We start from the raw sequence: 23,066 nt of genomic DNA on the forward strand, positions 1-23,066 counted from the left end.
GCAGTATTCTCCAAGGCATTGATGGCTCAGTGGTAGAACTCCACGTGGGAGACCTGGTTTCTATGCTTACCCAGTGCACATCACGTGCAATCATCATTGGTCTTTACGTGGAGGGTTTTGTGTTGCTATGAAGCTGAATGGGTTTCAGTGGAGGTTTCCAACTAATGGGGATTAAGCAGAAAGAACTGCTGGTGTTCTTCCAAAAACTAGTCAGTAAAAACACGATAGATCACCCTGAGCTGGAACATGACTCTGCAGTGCTTTGTTGTGTGATGCATGGAATTTCTATGAGTCAGAGACAGACTTGTTAACAGTTAACAAGAACAAAAGAGTTGTACCTAGTTTATTTAGCCTTTCAGTCCATATACCAATAACAGACTTTGAACCATTAAAATTAAATTCTTATTGGAGTTCTTATATATTTTAGGTCAATAGGGTTATATATGTCTTTAAGTCATTACTAAAAATAAATATGACTTGTGTATTGTGTATTCTTATGTGGCAGTTTTGCTAGGCTATACTTAATCAAGTACTAATCTTAGACCTTTGGAGTAGGAAATGTATTATGGGCTTCCAAAGATCCTTACATGGTCCTCTTCCCTGGATGTGTGCTAGACCTATTTAGTAGAAAATAAAATATGGAAATGGTGATGGGGTGACATTTCTAAAACTCATTATTTAAGACTGTGATATCTATTTTCTTGCCACTTTCCTCCTGTTTTGGTTTTTCTAGCTTGTTTCACCAAAAAAGACGGGTATCAGCAAGGACCTAAAGGAGGCGCCTGAGAAAGGAGGCCATTAGGCCCATGGTGACTGAGGTCATCCATGTCTTCCGTCTTTCCTTCTTTCTCTATCAGCTCTAGTGTTTCTCCTTCAGATGACGGTAATTATTTCAAAATTGACTTGTCTGTTTTAAGTCACTCCAGTTTTAATTCATATTAAATAGTTCCACTAGATTTGTATGTACATGATGAAAACATATATAATATATCTTGAGTGGCAAAACAAATGTTCGGATATGTTTTAGGCAAATTGAAGTTTAAATCCATTCAATCTGACATGTAAAAAACTGTATAATATGACCCCATTTTATATCCTCCACCATAGTCTCATTAATTCTCCTAAATGAACTCTTAATTTTGACAGATTGAGTTGTTTTGCGCTGAAATTCTGAATGCACGTGGCTTCCTAGCCTATTTCACTTGTCTTTGTGCTATCTTCCTATTCCCTTTCTGTTTACTTTAGTTTTATTTCTTTCAAATTACTATTCCTATTGTGAAATCATCTAGGAACATTCCAGTCTCTTCCTTTAAACCTGATCTATGTAAATATCATAGATATGGTAAGAGTATCCTAAATGCTTACAAATGAAAAAATATGGAGGTCAAGAAGCATTTCTAGGGGGGGTTCCATTTAAAATAGGCACACCCGTTCATTCCAAACAAAGGTGTTAAACATGCCTTGAAATGAGTTCTTGCTGCGTTTTTGGAGTTACATTATTGTTTTAGTCTCAATAGGATGCCATTAAAAAAGGTCCAATCAAAACAATAGTTTGTGAGGGGTTTTGCTGGCCCAGTTAAATTAAAGACAGAGAGATTAGCTCAGAAATGTATGGTGCCTGTGAAGGGACCATCTTGATACATTTTATCAAAAGCTATAGGACAGTAGAATATGAAAATATTCTACAAAAATTGAAAACTGCAGTGGTTAAAAAAAGTCAAGGAAAAGCTGAGCCAATTCACCCCCTTCTGCCCCCATCATGACCATGTGGACTTGCTCATTCTTCTAGGGTGGTAAACTGTCTTACAAAAATTTCATTGGGAAACCTCACCTCATCCATCCTGAGGTCCTGGTCTTGCTTCCGCAGACTTCCCTTTCACCCCCCCCCCCCAAACTCATAGAACATTTAAAAGGAACATTATCAGAGTCTCTCGCCCAACTGTCGCTTTGATGTTTATAACTAGAAGAATCAAGAATTCGTTGGGGAAGGTTTAGAGAGATGGAAATATTACGTTTGAAAGTGAACAAACCTAGATGAAGGACAAGTATTGTTTCAAGAAAAGTAGTTTCACATTCTGATATTTTTGTTTAATAAGAGTTCCTGTAATTTTAGCAATATATTCTACTTACTCTCAGAATAGGAACTTATTTAGTAGAATTGGGTGGCTGTTGTAATTAGCGATTCAAAATTGCAGTCACTTTACAAAACAGGTGATTTGCTCATATAATAACTCATGTTTATAATGTTTTCCTTATGGACTGAATCATTGAGAGTATTTGATGGCGGCCTTTGTGAAGGGATACAGGATCTTTTCATTATAGGGGCTCTCCCATCTTCCAGAGTCGTGTTGATCAACATGCTCATCCCTCATTTGCATGTAATTATTAAGCATTTGAAATGTGGCTGACCTTAACCTGAGATGTGCTGGAAGTGTGATATATATATTGAAGACATATCAGTGAATAAAATAATGGAAAAGATTGCATTAAATGTTGCACATTGATCATATATGGAAAGAACATGACATATTTACATTCATATATATGGATTAAGTGACATGCATTATTAAAATTAAGTTCACCTTAACATTTCTGCACGTGACTATTACAATATTTAAATTTTCATATGTGACTCATATCTCTGTTAGCACTAGCTCATAAGTGTTGAGTTCTCATAGATCTTCTGCAACTCGATGGGAGAGAGGGTGCAGATGATTAATAAGCTTTATCTGAGAGAAGTCTGGAAGAGGGAATGGTAATCAGGTGATTTTACATTAACCAGACACATCTGGCTAGGGTTGGAGTCAAACTTGTCAATCAGGTCACACTGTGATCCTGCCTCCTAGGGACTGTGTACTTTCTCCTCTCCCTCTCTCTCCCGCTTCACCTACCTGCTTGCTGGACACCCTAAAAGCCACCAGAGCACTGCTGTGTTTCCTCTGACCTTGCTTCCATTCGACTTTGCACCCACCAACCTGTGATTTGCTTGCATTCTGCATTATTGCACCTGACTGCATGAGTGTGAAGAGGGACTTTATGGACTAGTACTGGACATATGGACTTGAATTTGATGGGGCTGGGCCCCTTTCTTGATATCTAATTACTTCTTGATATAAAGCTCTTTCTTATACATATATAGATGTCACTAGATTTGTTTCTCTAGTCAACCCAGGAGAACACAGGGATACATCACTTTTGTTCCACATACATTGGCCAGAACGAAGACATACGGCCACTTTTTTGAAGTTAAATGAGGAGTATTAGTGTGTACAAGGGGGTACCCCCCCAAAACTGGAAAAAAATCTCACAGTTTTGTATTTAATTCTTTTTTAAACAAAACAATCTAATCACCTTCAAAATACTTTCCATTACACTTAATGTATTTGTCAAATCTGTAATTCCATTCTAGGAAACAGTTTTTCAAACTCATTTGTTTGGATGGCTGACAGCACCTGCCTCATTTTTTTCATCACCTTTTCTAATGTCCTCAAATTGCTGCCCTTTCAAGACCCTCTCCATTTGAGGAAACAAAAAGAAGTCACACCGAGTGATATTAGGTGAGTAAGGTGCATGGAATAAGAGAGGCATGCTGTTGTTTTTTTGTTGTTGTTTTTGCCTTAAACTGGTACACTGAGCTGGCTTCATGAGCAGGTGCATTGTTGTGGTGGCAAACCCAGTCCCCCATCTGCCACAAATCAGGCCTTTTTTGTTGTACTGTTATATTATCTTCCCAGAACCTTAAAATAGAAAGCTTGATTAATAGTCTGATCTGGTGTAATGAAATCCAATTGCACTACCAGTTGCCATTTTCATCCATTCAAGTTGACAGGCATCTAGAATGAGTTTTGTCATCAATCAACATCTCACCTTTTTTGAAACCAGAAAACCACTCCTACACTTGAATTTTTTCCCATGGGGCTGTCCTTATAAACTGTATGCAACATCACAACAGTCTATGGCATATTTACAGAGCAGGAAACAAAATTCCACAGTCACACACTGTTCTCTTAAAATCAGTCATCACACAAAAAAACGAGGTTCAAGCGCAACTGCTTGTATGAAAAAATTCACTGTGACCAAAGAGAATCTTCTCAGATGATGCCACTGGGTGCACTGATTCAGAGCAAGCTGCTGAATGCTCGCCTAGTGGGAAAAATGCATAATATGAAAGGTCTGCTCTCACCAGCACAATTCTTGTTTTCTGGAGTACCCCCTCATGCCCAAGAGAAATCAGAGGTGGATCTTAGTGACCTCATATACAGTCTTTCCTTCAACATATACCCTCTGGATATAGGCATGAGTTTGTGTACATACGAATATGTGAATACATTTCCTACCAGCTCTTGATCCTTGAATCATACTGTTTTATAATCTCTCCTGGTCACTTGCAAAGTCATTAGCACACAGGATCTCACTCTGCTTTTTGATTTGAGTATGTGGGAAGACATGGGGCAGGAGTGAGTGAACCTGGATTGGGAGATATTGATCTCTTTGGACTGTCATGTATGGTTTTTTGTTGTTGTTTTTTTTTTGAGGCTAGGGTGAGGAGGCGCACATTGAGGAATAATTGGTAAGCTGACACAAAGTAGAAAAACCTTACAGAAGCCACTGATTATCTAGCCCAAACCAAACCAAGCCAAACCCAACCCACCTGCCATCCAGCGGATTAGAACTCATGGTGGCTCATTCTGACTCAGGGATAGAACGGAATTGTCCCCGAAGAGTTTACAAAGATGGAATCTTTACGGAAGCGGCCTGCCACATCTTTCTCGCAAGGAGTATTTGATGAGTGAAAACAATGGACCTTTTGGCTAGAAATTGAGTGCTTTTACTATTGTGCTATCAGGATTCTGGAACAGCAGGTAAAGGCATTTAAATGTGACACTATGGATTCTAAAGTGATTTAAAGATTGAAATGCAAGAAGAGATAGTGAGATCATTATTTAAGGAGATTGATACGTTGTGTGTGATGTATGGTAGTAAGAAAAAGCCTTGAACTAGAGAAGCCTGGGAGAAGGCTCTCATGGAACTATTGAGGTTAAATTGGGTCGATTTAAAATATGTATTAGGAGAGCAAGAAGGGAAATGTGCTGCCTACTAACCTGCTATCTCCTCTCTCAAACTTTGTTGATCCGCTTTTTCTAAACAAAGACTTCAACTTGGGGCTTTGTTTTTTTTTTTTGACATGACATACTGCAGACTTCTGTTTGTTTATTCTTCACATGCAAATTACCCCTTGTTTTCCAGCCGGTCTGCTCATTTCAAAGTCGACACAGGATAGGTGGGAGGCTTATGGCATTGTAGCCCCAAATAACAAGGGGATGTTAAAAGTTTCTTCATTTTTAGAAAAATTCCATGTGGCGTGCCATAACTTCAAGCTGTGACTATTTGGTGTCAGTCTCATTTGTCATGCCAATTGTTTCAGAGCCTTTCTCCCCCTGGGGTGCACTGTGATCCTGCAATGTCCAGTTGAGTTAGTGGAAATGTTCCAGCTATAGGTGCTTGTCCTGAAAAGACATCTGCATTGTCCTGAAAAGAAACATCATCTTTTATCTTTTTTAATGACAGGGAAGGAGACAGGGGAAGCCTTACCACTAATTTAATATAGGTAGTCATGTGTGTACACAAGACCATGTATCCACATGCAGACACTACTAAAGGACTTTCATTACTGCAAAGTAGTTACGAATGAAGGCCTAGTAGTTTGCAGTGGTTATCAATGTACACTACATATCTATCTTATGCCACATCATGACTAGATAGCTTTTATCTTGGCCTCTAAGTAAACTTGTGCTTATGTCTTTTTGTCATTCAGTTATATACTTTAATATTGTGCATTCAAATGGTACTTTCTATAGGAGTCCTGATAGCATCGTGAAGTAGACACTGGGATGTTAGAAGCAAAGTTGTCAGTTCAGATCCACCAGTTGCTTCTCTGATGGAGAAAGATCAGGCTTTCTGGTCCTTTCAAGATGTACACTTCTGGAAACCCTACGGAGCATTTTTACTGTGCCTTGGTGGTTAAGTGGTTACACTTCGGGTTGCTAACCACAACTTTAGCAGTTCAGAACCACCAGCCGCTCTTCAGGAGAAAGACAACGCTTTCTACTCCTATAAAGAGTTTTAGGCTCAGAAACTCAGGACAGTTCTATCCCGTCCTATTGGGTTAGAGACAGAAAGTACTCTATGGCAGTGATTGGGAGTGAGAGTTTGATCACAGACGATTCAGAGTTATCTGATACTTGTGTTTAAAATATGGATAATAAGATGCACTTGTGGATATTTTCTAATGCTCAAGAGAAAACTGGTGAACGAATATTTCTAAAAAATGGTGAGTGTAGCTTCTCATTAAATATGATTTGATATATTGCTGAGGGAAACATGCAAATTCAAACCCTTTTATGTAAAGGAAAAGAAAGAAAACAAAATCTAGAAAGAAAAAATAAACATTAAAAAAGAAAATAGACTTGACTATTGGCCATGCAAATAGAGTTGGCTAACTTAGGGACCCATTTGAAGACCAGGGCTCCATCTTTTGTAGGAAATGAAACTCCTGGACTTCAGAGTTTCCAGGCTCTGAGAATAGCGTAAATCTGAGCTCCTGCACGGTTAGATTTTTATTCAATTCCCCTGGTAATCCTGGAAGCAGGACATGAATACATTTCAAAAGAAAAAAAATCTTTTTTGTTTGCAGATTAGTTTTTCATTCAGTTGGGAAAATTACTTAAATTTCACTTGAAAAGCGATGATTGAAATGTTTTGAAAAATTTGAAGAACTTTTTGGAAAATATCAGCTTCAAAACAAAATTTCTCATTTTTAAGAAAAATTTTAAAATAAAACCCAAACACCAAAACCCTAATGGGTGCTCTCTGATCTCTGCCCCATATGTTGTCAACTAACCTGATGCTCTGAATATTTGGGGGAAAGGAATTTGATGTTTCCTGGACTTAGATTTTTCCTCGTACTGGTCTGGGTTAAACATTTGTGAATACTACTTATTTCAGTCAGGCGGAGGAATTAATAACAATAACAACACTTTCTTGAAAAGGTTTTATGCCAGGCATTGTTCTAAGGACTTGGAATATGAGACAAAGTTAGATCCTCAATTCTGTAAGCATGACACTTTCATATGTGTATCTATAGAAAAGAAATTGAGATCCTGGGGAGTCTTTATCAGCAGACTATAGCTATTATTTCTTTAGTCTCCAGTTTGAAAAGCATGAGTTGCCAATTTGATTTTTAGGACATCTCTTTGATGATCTTTGTTGTTATTAGGTGATGCCTTGAGTCAAGTTCAGAGTCCTAGAAATCCCATGTGACCACGGAGAACTGCCCCGTAGAGATTTCTGGACTTTGTTTTTGTTTTTATTGGAAACTAGATAAAGGTTACAGAGAAGATCAACACTCTTTTCAGCAATGAATATACATTTTCTTCCTGTCGTTGATTGTAGTCGCCACAGTGTAACATCACTTAGCCCATTTTCTCCCTGTGGTTCTCGGTTCCATTACTCTTCCCAAATCGTCTACACTTTGTCTTCAGGTAAATACTACCCTTTTAATCTCAAGTGGCTGATTATTCTAAAGCGCATGTAATTCCCTAGTGTTATTGTCCCTTTTATAGACTTATCGATTGTCTGGTTACAATCTGAGTCATGGGACAAATTCATGGCCAGATTTGAAGAATAACCAAGAGCCACTGTCTTAGGAGTTCCACCATTCTCTATCTGACAAGTAAGCGTAATTTCTGTTGTGATTTTGAGTTTATTCCCACATTGTTTCCCCACTCTATCCAGGATCTTCTTATGTGATTCCCTTGAAGAGCAGTTGATAATGGTATCCAGGTACCTTCTTGTTATTCGAGTCACTGGATCATGGAGATGGATAGATGTTCTTGTGGCTCATTAGTACATTAGACAAATTGTTTCTATGAATTTTCAATTTTCTTCAGGCTTCTTTCCTCTAGGCAGGGGTAAACCAATAGTTTTACCATAGATGGCCACGCATAAGCCTTTGAACATCCATTTTCTCCTCACAACATTGTCTTTGTGGACTACATTGTATCAATTGGGCTTGGCATCCTCTGAGACCTGGTCTTGAGCCCTCAGGTTCTGTGACTCATTCCCTCCAAGTCTTTCTCCCTCAAAAGTTCTAGGTAGGTTAGAATCACCAATCTTTTGATAATCAGCGGAGTTCTTAACTGTTGCAACACCAGGGTTCATATTGGTGATCTTTAGGATAAAAATTGTTCTGTAATAGCCATCATATAAGGACACTTGAAGAATCATGATGGTTTGACCCTGACAATCTGTATGAGTAAGGACTGACCACTTTAATATTGGATCCAAACTTTAAAAGAAAAATTAGTGAAAACATATTTAAATCATACCAGTATACTTTGATTTTTCTTGTAGTAGCTGGGCCACTTCAAAAATCAAGAGATCAATAAATGAAAGGAATTTGTTTGATTGCTTACTTTCTTTATAAAATTTGAGAGAATTAATTTTGGAAGCAAAGTACACATATGGGAGAAATATTATTTGTATGTTTTAGATGGAATACCGTATCATTTAAAGGAAATTCTAATCAAGTCCTCTAGGTTGATCAGTACCCTGCTGGCTCTGTTGGTCACTTTTTAAATTAAACTTAAAAAATTTTTATTTAAATAATTTTATTGGGGATTCCTACAACTCTTATCACAATCCATATATACATCCATTTTGTCAATCACATTTATACATTTGTTGCCCTCATCATTCTCAAAACATTTGCTTTCCACTTGAGCCCTTGGTATTAGTTCCTCATTTTTCCCTCCTCATGAACCCTTGATAATTTATTATTATTTTATCATATTTTAGTAAACTTTTAAAGTAAAAATTTATGATTGTATTTTAGTACAAATGCAGCTATTCAAATCTACATATCAATTATATTATAATACAATTATTAAAGGAAGAGCATTAACATTTGTCAATTGAACTAAAAGATTAAACAAAACAGAAAGAAAACAGCATTGAGATTGTCCACAAAAGCACTTTCGGTTAGAGCACAAAACTGCCTTAAATAATTTTTTAAAAAGTTCGTTGTACTTATGAGGGTAATTTATTAATATTTAAATTTCATTTATAAATTCACTATATTCAACTTTCATATATAAGTACTTTAGACATTTAATAAGTAAACCCTTCCCAAATACTAAATTGTCATATAGCTAACAATTGATTCCTCAAAATTTAAATCATTCCAACAATGTTTACAAGCATGACTACATGATCTTATTGTTAAAACTTGTAAGACGCTGACCAAGCCATGTATCCCTCCGCCCTTCAATTAAGCCCACCTGTGTTAAAAAAAAAAACAAACTTGTAAGAAACCATTTCAATTCTGCTGTAATTCTAATTTCTGGATCCCTGGAGTTGGGATGACTCAGGCCATTTGCCCTCAGGTGCTATTTTGAATTCTGAACTTGGGGAAAATTGGTTCCTCCATGTCACCATTGATTCAAGTAATTGTCAACATTGAGTCAAGTAAATATACTTATAAGATCATTCTGCCTTGGGAATTTGCTTATTTGAAATAGTTTCAGAAAACAAACTTCAAGAGTCAGACTGAGAGCTTTGTTTAAGTTAAGTCACTAATTATTTTAATTGTTCTTCAAGACAAAACCAAACAACCAAACATCACTGTCATGGACTCACCGCTGATTCACCAAGACCCTCCCTGTGAATTTCTGAGGCTGTAACTGTTTTTTGGAGTAGAAACTCCAGTCTTTCTCCTGAGGAGTCGCTGGTGGTTTTGAACTGCAGACCATGTCAATGACAGCCCAATGTTTAATCAGTACACTACTAGGGCAATGTTGTATGAAAATCCTTCCTAGTCACAAATTTGCTTATCCTTCCATCCTGCCCCTAGTTCTAAGATAATACTGATAAGGTTTGCTCTAAAATATATTGATGTTCTTTTGTCTTCTCAACATGTTTAACTCTTTAAAAGAAATATATCATAACTTGAAAACTGCATATATTTTTTTCATTTTTTTTCATTTTTTTCTCTTTTCTTCTTTTACATTTTATTAGGGACTCATACAACTCTTACCACAATCCATACATATACATACATCAATTGTATAAAGCACATCCATACATTCCCTGCCCCAATCATTCTCAAGGCATTTGCTCTCCACTTAAGCCCCTTGCATCAGGTCCTCATTTTTTTCCCCCCTCCCTCCCCATTCCCCCCTCCCTCATGTGACCTTGGTAATTTATACCTCGTTATTTTGTCATATCTTGCCCTATCCGGAGTCTCCCTTCCCCCCTTCTCTGCTGTCCCTCTCCCAGGGAAGAGATCACATGTGGATCCTTGTAATCAGTTCCCCCTTTCCAACCCATTCACCCTCCACTCTCCCAGCATCGTCCCTCACACCCTTGGTCCTGAAGGTATCATCCACACTGGATTCCCTGTACCTCCAACCCTCATATGCACCAGTGTACAGCCTCTGTCCTATCCAGCCCTGCAAGGTAGAATTCGGATCATGGTAGTTGGGGGGAGGAAGCATCCAGGATCTGGGGGAAAGCTGTGTTCTTCATCGATACTACCTCACACCCTAATTAACCCATCTCCTCTCCTAAACCCCTCTATGAGGGGATCTCCATTGGTCGACACTTGGGCCTTGGGTCTCCACTCTGCACTTCCCCCTTCATTTAATATGATATATATATATACATATACATATATATATATACATATATACACATACATACACACACTTATATATATATTTTTTGCATGATGCCTTATACCTGGTCCCTTGGGCACCTCGTGATCGCACTGGCCGGTGTGCTTCTTCCATGTGGGCTTATTTGCTTCTGAGCTAGATGGCCGCTTGTTCACCTTCAAGCCGGGCACTTTCTTCACCACATGTGATTATGCACCCATTTGTCTTCAGCGATCCTATCATGGAGGTGTGCAGTCAATGATATGATTTTTTGTTCTTTGATGCCTGGTAACTGATCCCTTTGGGACCACTCGATCACATAGGCTGGTGTGTTCTTCCATGTGGACTTTGTTGCTTCTGAGCTAGATGGCCGCTTGTTTATCTTCAAGCCTTTAAGACCCCAGTCACTATCTCTTTTGATAGCCGGGCACCATCAGCTTTCTTCACCACATTTACTTGTTCACCCACTTTGGCTCCAGCCGTTGTGTCGGGAGAGTGAGCATCATAGAGTTCCAATTTAATAAAAGAAGGTATTCATGCATTGAGGGAGTGTTTGAGTAGAGGCCCAAGGTCCTTCCGCCACCTTAATACTTGACCTATAAATATAGACACATAGATCTATTTCCCCATCCTCCTATATATATTTGCATGTACATGTCTTTGTCTAGACCTCCATGAATGCCCTTTGACTCCTAGCTCTTTCCTCCATCTCCCTTGACTTTCCTCCTGCCCTACTACCATGCTTCATCGCCACCTGGGCTAGAGTATACCTCTTCTCTAAGCAACCTTACCCTTGATCATTTCCCACCAGGCCTGTCACTCCCCCTTCTCTACCATTTGGGGTCCCATGTTTTTCCCTTGTCCCTGGGTTTGTTAACACCACTTCCTTACCCCCCCTACCCCCCCATCCCAAGTCCCCCCAGAACTGTCAGTCCCGTTGTTTTTCCTCCAGATAGTTCATCCAGCCTGTCCTATTCAGACAGACCTGTGGAGTCACTAACATGCACGAAAACTAGACAGAGAAAAACAAAGCAACAGTATACACCAGACAACAAAACAACAAAAACAAACCACTGACAAAGAACAGAACAAAACAGTTCACAAGAGAAAAGCTTGTAGTTAGTTCAGGGATCGTTTGCTGGCCCTTAGGAGCGTTTTCCAGTCCAGTCTGTTGGGGCACCACACCCTGGCCCCAAAGTCCACTTTCAGCATTCCCTGGGGACCTTGCCACTCCATTCCCTTGCTGTTCCGCTGCACTCCCCCAGTGATTTGCCTCGGTGTGGTGGGATCAGGTCAGGTGCAATTCCCACACTGTGTCTCCGGTGCTGTCCCCTGTATCGCCCTTAGTCACTGAGGGGCATCATGTCTCATAGTGGGGCCAGCCATGTTGTTCTCTCTGTGGACTGGCTGCTCTACTCAGGGAAAACTGCATATTTAACAAACATCAATAATTTTCCATTAATTAGCTTAGCATGAGTTTTGCTTCAACACCTGAAGTGTAAAGGTTAAATCAGTTATTCAATTAGATATTTTATATCCACTATATATTCATGCTTATGTATTCATTCACAAGACTGCATATTAAAAATACATTCTAACTTCCCATTAGTTCAAGTACCAAATCTACAGATGAAGCTCTGTACAAAAGTATTAATAAGAACTTACTGAGATAGTTTATTGTGCCAGCCTGGCCGATAAACACAAATGGGATTAATTGAAGGGCGGAGAGATAAATGGCTTGGTGAGTCTCGCTTTTCTTGTCTCTTGCTCTCTGATCATCGGACCAGTATGCAGCTGCCTTGCTTGTTCTGTACCTCAATTTACAGGCTACACTACCTGTGGGACGCCTAGATGTGGACTATGTCACTGTAAGTTGAGGTCCCTTTAAGACCACATGATTGGAATTTACATCGATTGATGTAAATTCTCTGACTGTTGGTGACCTGCCTTGCTGTCTTCTGCCTGTGCTGCGATAGCCTAGCTCTCTCTATAGAGGACTACCTCTCAGCCCTCAAGACTTGAAGGACTGCCAGTGTCTCACAACTCTCTCTCGGGAGTGAGTTGCACTGAGTCATTTGTACTGCTATATAATGTAACTGTTCATTTCTTGTATTATATAATCTATTTGTATATAATTTAACAGTTCATTTCTTGTGTTATCTATCTATATATATATTTATTAGAAATCTGGTTTTGTCTCTCTAGAGAACCCTGTCTAACACATTTTGGTGCTAGGAGTGCTTCTAGAGAAATAAAATCATAAATATGGGCTTCTTAAATTGGCTCTTCAGCCTGATTAATCTTAACACTAGCGATGCTACTTCAAATCCCAAAGCATGGATAAGTCTGCTACTCTTTCTAATCCATGGTGTGAAATAACAAAGATAATATCTAAAGTAGCACCACCAATAGATGAGGTGCTGGTTAAAGGAGAGGCTCTTAGTGATCCGATGTTTTCCAGGAGTTTTGTAAGGATAACAAGTATAGGGAAGTTGGTCCTTCTTACATTGGAAAGTGTGATTAAGGAGAGGGATGGTCTCAGAGCCTCAAAAGCGCACCTCAGGTGCAGACTAATGGATTTGAAAACTTCCATCTGTGCTACAAAGGAGAGTCTTTTCTCCTCTAGTGAAAGAGCTGACAGTAAAAGAACTGAGGTCAAGAGTCTCATTATATGAGTGGCTGCATTACAACAGCAACTGGATTGCAGATCTAGAGCAGTGTCTGAAACCAAAGTAAGGTCATTGGGAAAAATTGGGACCCTGAAACATGGGATGGGAACATATGGGCTGATGATCCAGAAGAGGAGGACATTGAGCCCTTAGAAACAATTGACCCGCCCCAGTCAATAGATCCACCCCTCCCAGCTGAATGTATTAATTCACAATCCACCCCTGAGCAGATTGGCCAAACTATTCAAGTTGATATGCCAGGTGGGGCTGCATCAGTAGCATTGCCTGAGGGAGATGCCTTACAAGACATTGCTGAGGGTACCCAGGAAACACCCTCACCACCCATTATTTCTGCTAGACCTGTCACTAAAATTAAGTCTCAGAAAGCTCCTGAAGGTGAGGTTGAGATGATTACCCAAGAAGAAACATGCTATAGTCATAAAGATCTGTTCGAGTTTTCAAAAACATATAAGCAGAAGCCTGAGAAATATCCCTGGGAATGGTTCCTAAAGGTGTGGGATTCTGGTGCATGAAATATATTAGACCTGTCTGTCTGAGTTTCTGGATATGGGACCCCTAAGCACAGACTCTTCTTTCAATGTTTCTGTGAGAGAAGCTAAGAGAGGACCTCATTCTTTATTTGGTTTGTTCATTGAAGCGTGGACTGCCAGATGGCCTAGATTGGACCAACTTGAAGTACTTGACCTACCTTGGTACACTGTAGAGGAAGGCATCCAAAACCTTAGAGAAATTGGTATGTTGGAATGGATCTATCAGGTTATTCCCATAGACCCAAAAAGGGGGTATCCTGGGGACATACCCTTTACTGCAACCATAAGAAACAAGTTTGTGAAGTGGGACCCAGCATCTTTTAAGACTCCTTTAATTGCTATTTTATGTGCACCAGGATTAACAGTGGGCACTGCCCTAGCTAACTCCGACTTTTGCCCACAATGGGTCTGATTGGTCCCTGTGATGGTAGAGGGCAGGTGTCAGCACTGAATCAACAGAGACAGGGTGGATGTAGTTATAATAGACAACAAGCTTCCAGTAGTAATCAAAGCAAGCTGTCTCGTGTGGAATTATGGCATTGGCCACTTAGCCACAGTGTCCCTAGGAATAAAATAGATGGGAAACCTACTAAATATTTACTTGATCTATACAGGCAAAAGAATGGTAGATCAGGTGAACAGCAGAAGAGACAGTCACGATCGCTCAATCAATTCCCAGACCTGAGCCAGTTTACAGACCCACAACCCCTTGAATGAGGGGGAGGCTGGGTCCCTTGAAGGAGGACCCTGCTACATCACCGAAGGTCTATACTGTTAGTCTTTCTTCTAGCCGTCCCCAAAGGGACCCACGGCCTTCCACAAGAGTGAATGTTCATTGGGGGAAAGGAAATAATCAAACTTTTTCAGGGATTACTGGACGCTGGCTTGGAACTGACACTAATTGCAGGAGACCCAAAGTGTTTCGAAGGCCCACCATTCCAAGTGGGAGCTTATGGAGGTGAAGTTGTCAATGGAGTTTTAGTTCAGGTATGCCTCAGTGTGGGTCCAGTGGGCCCCCAGACCCATCCTGTGGTTATTACCCCAGTTCCAGAATGCATTATTGGAATAGACATACTTAGTAACTGGCAGAACCCCTATATTGGTTCCCTGAAATGTAGAATAAGGGTTATCATGGTAGGAAAGGCCAAGTGGACACCATTAGAACTGCCATTGCCTAGGAAGATAGTGAACCAAAAGCAGTACTGCATTCCTGGAGGGATTGCAGAGATCAGTGCCACCATCAAAGACTTGAAAGATACAGGGGTGGTGATTCCTACTACATCCCATTTAACTCACCTATTTGACCTGTAAAGAAGACAGATAGATCCTGGAGAATGACAGTGGATTAACGTAAACTTAACCAGGTGGTGATTCCAATTGCAGCTGCCATTCCAGATGTGATTTCATTGCTTGAGCAAATTAATACTTTTCCTGGTACTTGGTATGCAGTTATTGATCTGGCTAATACCTTCTTCTTAATACCATTCTCAAAGGACCACCAGAGGCAGTTTACCTTCACCTGGCAGAGGCAACAATATACTTTCACAACTCTCCCCCAAAGGTACATCAACTCTTCTACCCTGTGCCATAATTTAGTCCGAAGGGACCTTGATCTCTGTCTATTCCACAAAATATCACACTGGTCCATTATACTGATGACATTATACTGATAGTTCCCACTAAGGAGGATGTATCAAAGACTTTGGATTCATTGGTACAATATCTGCATACAAGCGTTTGGGAAATTAACCCAACGAAGATTCAGGTACCCTCCACATCAGTAAAATTTCTAGGGGTCCAGTGGTGTGGGGCATGCCCAGATATTCCAAGTAAAGTGAAGGATAAGCTATTGCATTTAGCAACCCCAACTACTGAAAAAAGAGGCACAACCCCTATTGGGCCTCTTCAGTTTTTGGAGGCAACATATCCCTCACTTGGGTGTTCTACTTTGACCTATTTATCAAATGACATGAAAAGCCTCCAATTTTGAGTGGGGCCCAGAACAAGAAAAGGCTCTTCAACAGTTCAGGCTGCTGTGCAGCTGTTTTGCCACTGGGACCATATGATCCAGCTGACCCAATGGTGCTAGAGGTGTAAGTTGTAGATAAAGATGCAGTGTGGAGTCTTTGGCAGACCCCTATTGGTGAATCACAGCATAGACAGTTGGGATTTTGGCAGGGCTTTACTCCAAAAAAGTCATATTTAGTTTACAGATGGCTCTGCATGATATGCAGGTGCCAGGTTGGCAAGGGGTGGATTGAGATAGTTAATTTATTGTGCCAGCATGGCCGGTAAACATAAGTGGGATTAATTGAAGGGCGGAGAGATAAATGGCTAGGTGAGCCTCACTTTTCTTGTCTCTTGCTCTCTGATCATCGGACCAGTGTGCAGCTGCCTTGCTTGTCCTGTGCCTCATTTTAAAGGCTACACTACCTGTGGGTAGCCTAGCCTGTGAACTCTGTTGCTGTAAGATGAGGTCCCTTTAAGACCACATGATTGGAATTTACATTGATGTAAATTCTCTGACTGTTGGTGACCTGCCTCACAGTTGGTGACTTGCCTTGCTGTTTGCTGCCTGTGCTGCGATAGCCTAGCTCTCTCTACAGAGGACTACCTCTCAGCCCTCAAGACTTGAAGGACTGCCAGTGTCTCACAACTCTCTCTTGGGAGTGAGTTTTACTGAGTCATTTGTACGATTTTATAATTTAACTGCTCATTTTTTATATTATATATCTATCTGTATATAATTTAACAGTTCATTTCTTGTGTTATATATCTAACTATTGTTATAAATATATATTTATATACTTATTAGCAATCTGGTTTTGTCTCTCTTGAGAACCCTGTCTAACACACTTGCCTAATATATCTATTTAATTAAGAAGTATTTTTCAGAATTAAAAGATATTTAGCCACCAGAGAACCATTTCATTTTCTAAACAAAAGACAACTAAAAACAATTCCATGAAATGAGGGCTAAGGAATTTTGGCAAGGACTAAAAACCAAGGATAACATACATTTAAGATAAATTGTTATTATAATATTGACAAATGTGTTGGATTCTCCTTCTTAATTTGTAAAAACTTTCTCTTCCAAGTGTTCCCCAGCAGTTCATCCCGTAGCTCTTCATCCATCTGGGTTGAATGAAGAGAAATTTGTGAGTTCTTACACCATCAAGTTGAACTACAACACATCCTGGTGTTATTTCATAGCATCCTTCATATACCTGAAGAAATGTTGTTTTTAATTTAAATCATTTTATTGGGGGCTCATACAACTCTTATTGCAATCCATGCATACATCCATTGTGTCAAGCACATTTGTACATTTGTTGCCATCATCATTCTCAAAATATTTGCTTTCCACTTGAGCCCTTGATATAAGCACCTCATTTGCTCCCTCCCTCCCCCTCCATCCTCCTTCATGAACCCTTGATAATTTATGAATTATTTTTTATCATATCTTACACTACTTGATGTCTCCCTTCACCCCTTTTACTGTTGTCCATGCCCCAGGGAGGTTATATGTGGATCCTTGTGATCAGTTCTCCCTTTCTAGCCGACCTTCTCTCTACCCTCCCGGTATCTCTGCTCTCACCACTGGTCTTGAGGGGTCCAGCTGTCCTGGATTCCCTGTATTTCCAGTTCCTATCTGCACCAGTGTACATTCTTTGGTCTATCCAGGTTTTAAGGTAGAATTGGGATCATGATAGTGCAGGGGAGTGCGGGGGAGGAAGCATTTAAGAACTAGAGGAATGTTGTGTGTTTCATCGATGCTACACTGCACCCTGAGTGACTCATCTCCTCTCACTACCCCTCTGCAGAGGGATGTCCAGTTGCCTACAGCTGGGTCTTGGGTACCCACCCCTCACACCTCCTCATTCACGATGATATGATTTTTTGTTTTTTGGTACTTGATACTTGATCCCTTTGAAAAGTGGTGTTAACCAACCCAGAGAAAAGGGAATGAATGATTTAAAACCAGTGGCAAGGAGGAGTGGGAGGCCTGGTAGGGAGTGATCAAGCGCAATGTCACTGAGAGGAATTACTGAAACCCAAGTGAAGGCTGAGCATGATAGTGAGACAAGAGGAAAGTAAAAGGAAATAGAGGAAAGAACTAGTAGGTAAAGGGCATATATAGAGGCCTAGAGAAATATTTTTAACCTCCCTTTTTATGCTTTGTTTGGTAGAGAAAACCTTGCATATCCATTGCATCTCCTACTAAAATTTCTACTGATGTAAAAAATTTAAAACTATTTCTTGTCCTGCCTGATTGAATCAATTTAATAATGTTTGGTAATGTTTCTGAATAATGGTCCTGTGATGGGATCCCATGTATCTCTCATGACTTTGCCTTTCTTTCATAGTGTGAGTGTGTGTTTGTGGAGGGGGAAGCTTAGGGTATTATTGTTGCTTGAAAGTATCTCTGTTCCTGTGAGCTGGTTAAAAGTCTAATCCTTAGCCTCCACCCCAGGCCTATTGAATAAAAATCTACATTTTACATCCTATCCCTAGGTGATTCTTGCACGCATTGGAATATGAAAATCATTGACTTGAATGATTTTCATGATCCTTGTTATTTTGGCAAATCTTCAAGCCTTGGAGTGAGCTCAGATGCCATCATAAATATTTGCACTTTTTATTCTTTCTGCTGGGTGGATGCTATGGCTCAATGGATTAAGGCTACAAGAAAATCTTCTAGTCCCAGGTCTTAGCATCAGTTAACTCTGAAACATTATAGCATGTAGAATGTTTAGAAAGTCAATATTTAAATGAAAGTAGGCAAGAAATCAGATAAAATAATTAAGAAACTATATTGATACAATATAATACTTTAAAAATGTTGATCATATCTTAATTCAACTTTTCATACTCAAAGCACATTTGTATTTTAACTGGCATGTTATATATATATATGGGATAAATATTCATTACACTGAGTATTTGCAGAACAACCAGTTAAAAGCATAAGTGTTCTGCAGCCTTTCAGTTCAAAGGGTCAGTTATGGAGTTCATGGTAAGTGCTAACCATTCTGAAGACTGAGATCCTTTTGAGAATAGATCTTGGACCGTTGTACTTAGTGGCACTTTGACCTGAAGCAGCTCCGCTATGGGAGTCTGGGGAATTTTAAGTTCTGAAAGTTGGAAACTGTACTCTAAATAGAACAGGGTAATCTTTGGTCTTTAGGAAATCACTTTTTAAAACAGAGCAAATGGTTGCAGAGAAAGATGACCTAGCTTTGAGAAAACCCAATACATATAACTATCAGAACTGCCAAAAGAGATACATGTTACTGTCACAAAGCTACTTTACATTTCCATCCACACCCTCATTTTAAAATAGTTTTATTTTTAACTGTTCTTTAGGAAGAACATAAACTCTTTTAGGAAATAGCTCTGGGAACTCTGTACTAGGGCAGGTTGGGAGCTCAAATCATTACTAGAATGTTTCTGAAAGAAGATCTATTGGACTTATAGTTCAAGGTCACCTACTGACTAATTTCAATGAAAGAGAAACAGAGCAAGCACCTGTAATGTTTCCTTTTAATAAGGAAAAAGAGAGTAATTGTTTTTCTTAAATGCCTGGTGTTAGATGTTAACGGAAGCACAGAAAGACTCTTGGGCAAAGAGGGGCAGACTGGAAATAAAGAGGCCCTTTAATAGATTTCGGAACAAATGAGATAAGTAGGAATCCACACATCAATATACCTGGAGGGGAAAATGAAGACCCCCCCCCCCCCGCCGCCACTACACTCCAATACAGTAAGTCGGTGCCATGGAGTCCCCTCTGACTCATGCTCCCTGCCATCTAGTTGAGGGGGACTCCTCTTGGCCCCCTGTGGGTGCTGAGACAGTAACTGCTCTTGGGCGTAGAATCCCTTTCTCCCACACAGCAGTCCACCTTGGGAAGCGCAACCCAACATGTGACCACGACACCACCAGGGCTCCATGAGTCTGACTCATGTTGATGCAAACTCATAAGGCAGAGTAGAACTGCTCCTGAAGGTGGCAGGGACTGCATGTCTTTACAGGAGCAGAAATCCTCACCTCCTCCTCACAGAGATTGGTGGGTTCGAACCTCCGATTTTGTGGTTAGCATCTTAACCAGACCCCCAAGATATTAGGGTTAAGTATCTCAAGGAGGTGTGACTACCAACCACAAATCTTCAAGAACAGCAACAAGGGAATTTGACTTCAAGGGAGAATATGATAAAATTATAAAGGAAAATTAATCATTGACAAGAAAGGCAATGATTAAATTGTGGAGATTTCCTTTCTGAAAAGTTCCTTCAAAATGTGACATTGAAATGAATGAATTTGATTTACTCACATAGTCATTGAGTACATAAAAAAGGGAGATGGGAAATTAAAATGGGGGGATAAAATTCACAAGCTACTACAATTTGAAACAGTTTATAAGAACTATATTTCATTAAAAACAGAACACTGTAGGTATATGGGAGAGGGGAAAGAGTTCTTCCTGCTGAGTGACCATGGGAGAAATAATACCTGAGTTGTCTTTAAATTGAAGTATAAGTCATACTGATGCTAGTCATCTTTGATGTTCATGAGTAATTTTGTAGTTTTCTTTGCCTTCAGTGAACAACCTTGCGTTGTCTGCATATCACAGGCTATTATGAGTCTACCTTTAATCCTGTTGTCACATTCTTCTTCATATAATCCAGTTTCTCAGGCTATGTGCTCAGCTTGCAGTATGGTGAAAGAATACACCCTTGAAACATATCTTTCTTGGTTTTAAGCAATTTACCATCCTTTTACTCTTTTCAGTGGACTGCTTTTTCTCCTGTGTAAAGGTTCTGCATGAACTATTCTGGGATTCCCATTCTTTGCAATGGTATTCACAATGTGTTATGATCCACACAGTCAAACACCTTTGCATAGTTAAATAACACACAGATGATTATCTGGTATTCTCTGCTTTCAGCCAAGATCCATTTAACAACATGTTATCTTTTGTTCCATAAGCCCTTCTGAATTGTGCTTCAATTTTTGTCAGGTTACTATCACTATATTCACTTGCTCACTGCCTTCAGTTGGTTCCAACTCATCATGACTCTACAAGACAGAGTAGAACTGCCCATGTAGGTTTCTGAGACTGTAACTCTTTATGAGAATAGAAAGCCTCCTCTTTTGCCTGTGGAGTGGCTGGTGGTTTTGAACTGCTAAGCTGATGGTTAGCAGCCAACACTTCAAGCACTATGTTACCAAGGTTCCTTTGTCAATGTACTGCTGCAACCATTTCTTACTTATCTTCAGCAAAAATATCCTTGCTATTAATTATATTGTCAGGTAATTTCTACATTCGGTTGAATCAACCTTCTTTAGAATAGGCAAAAATATGGATCTCTTTCAGTTGGATGAGCAGGTAATTATCTTCCAGATCTCTTGACATAGAGGAGTGAGGCCTTCCAGTTGCATTTATTTGTTTTTCTTATTGACATAAAACAATTCTATTATGATATAAATTACTTTTCATTATGTCAATTAAAAATATTTATCTCTATCTCTCCCACCATTTTGAAAATTGTTAAAACAACAATTGCCACTGAGTGGAGTGTGACTGAAGATGACATCATGCATATCGAAGTAGACCTGTGCTCCATGGGGTTCTCAATGGCTGATTTTAATTTTTTTATTTGCACCACAAATTCTTCTTTCCAAGGTGTTTCTGGAATTTTATCTCTTTGCTGAAACGTTGGAACTTTCAGTTAGCAAGAACATACTAACCATTTGCATGATCCAGGGATGCCTCGTTATTGGTAGCTTTTATTAAAAACAAAATGAAAAAGAGTGGTGACAGGAGGTAGCGGTGTGCCTGAGCTTAGTGTGTATGGTTGCTATATCTCATGGGGTGGGACAAAAAAAAAAAGATGAAAACAAAATCAAACTGCCAAAATAAAATACAAAAGCAGAAAATAAAATGAACAAAAGGAAAAATCAGGCAGACAACATCAGGTAAAAAATATATATAATAAAGAAAAATAAAGTAAAAGTAAGGGGAGAATTAAATAAAAGAGGAAATAAGAAAGGAAAAATACAATTTAAAAAGCTAGGGAGTTGGTATAAGTATAAGAGGAATTAGCCATTTCAAACCTCATGACTGACATCAAAACATTGTGAGATATTGAAAGACTGATAAATAGAAGCAGAAATAGTGCTAGGAGATAAGGCCATCAGGTCATAAGGCACTCAAAATGTAACTGAGGAACAGCTGCCCTTTCAAAGGGAAATGAAACCTAATGATCTGAATGGAGTAAAGCCTCTGAGAACAAAGTCTTCACGGCCTCCATTTGCTGATGAGGGTTAACTCAAGATGAGAAGAAATAGCTGTAAAAATCTACTAATCATAAGCACTTGGAATGTGCAAAATATGAATGTAGGAAAATTCGAAGTGGTTCAAGATGAAATGGAATGCGTAAAGATTGACATCGTAGGTTTTAGTCAGCTGAAATGGACTATCTACATGGGCTTCGCAGATAGACTACACAGAAATCAAATAAAACTGACTACATTTGTGGAAAGACTCCATGGGGAAGCACAATGTCAGTACCTAAAATGAGCCTCAGGTTGACTGTGGAGACCATTAATTGCTTATCTGTAAGTTCAGTTTGGTGCCAAAGAGAACTAAAACAAGTTCGCAAGAGTCAAAATACAACCTTGAGTACATTCCACCTGAATTTTGAGAAAGTCTCAAGAACAGATTTGCTGCATTGCCTGCTAATGACAGAAGACCTGATGAGCTGGGGGAGGACATCAAGAGCATCATGAAGAAAGCAACAGGTCACTGAGAAAACAATAAAGAAAGAAAAGATGAAAGTGGATGCCAAAAGAGACCGAAAATTCTTATAATTGTGAAATAGCTAAGAGAAAATTTTTAAAAATGGCAAAGTCAAAGATTCCAACAGAAAATTTCAAAGGAAATTTCAAGATGACAAAGTAAAATATTACAATGAATTGTGTAAACATCTAGAATCAGAAAATCAAGTAGGAAGAACAATTTCAGCACATCTTAAACTGAATGAATTAAATAATAGATCTATGTGCACATATTTATAGGGTTAGTGTTAAGGTAGCAGAGGGACACTGGGCCTCCACTCCAGTACTCCCTCAAT

The sequence above is a fragment of the Tenrec ecaudatus genome, chromosome 7 (assembly GCF_050624435.1).
Source record: "Tenrec ecaudatus isolate mTenEca1 chromosome 7, mTenEca1.hap1, whole genome shotgun sequence".
In the NCBI taxonomy this organism is placed as follows: Eukaryota; Metazoa; Chordata; class Mammalia; order Afrosoricida; family Tenrecidae; genus Tenrec; species Tenrec ecaudatus.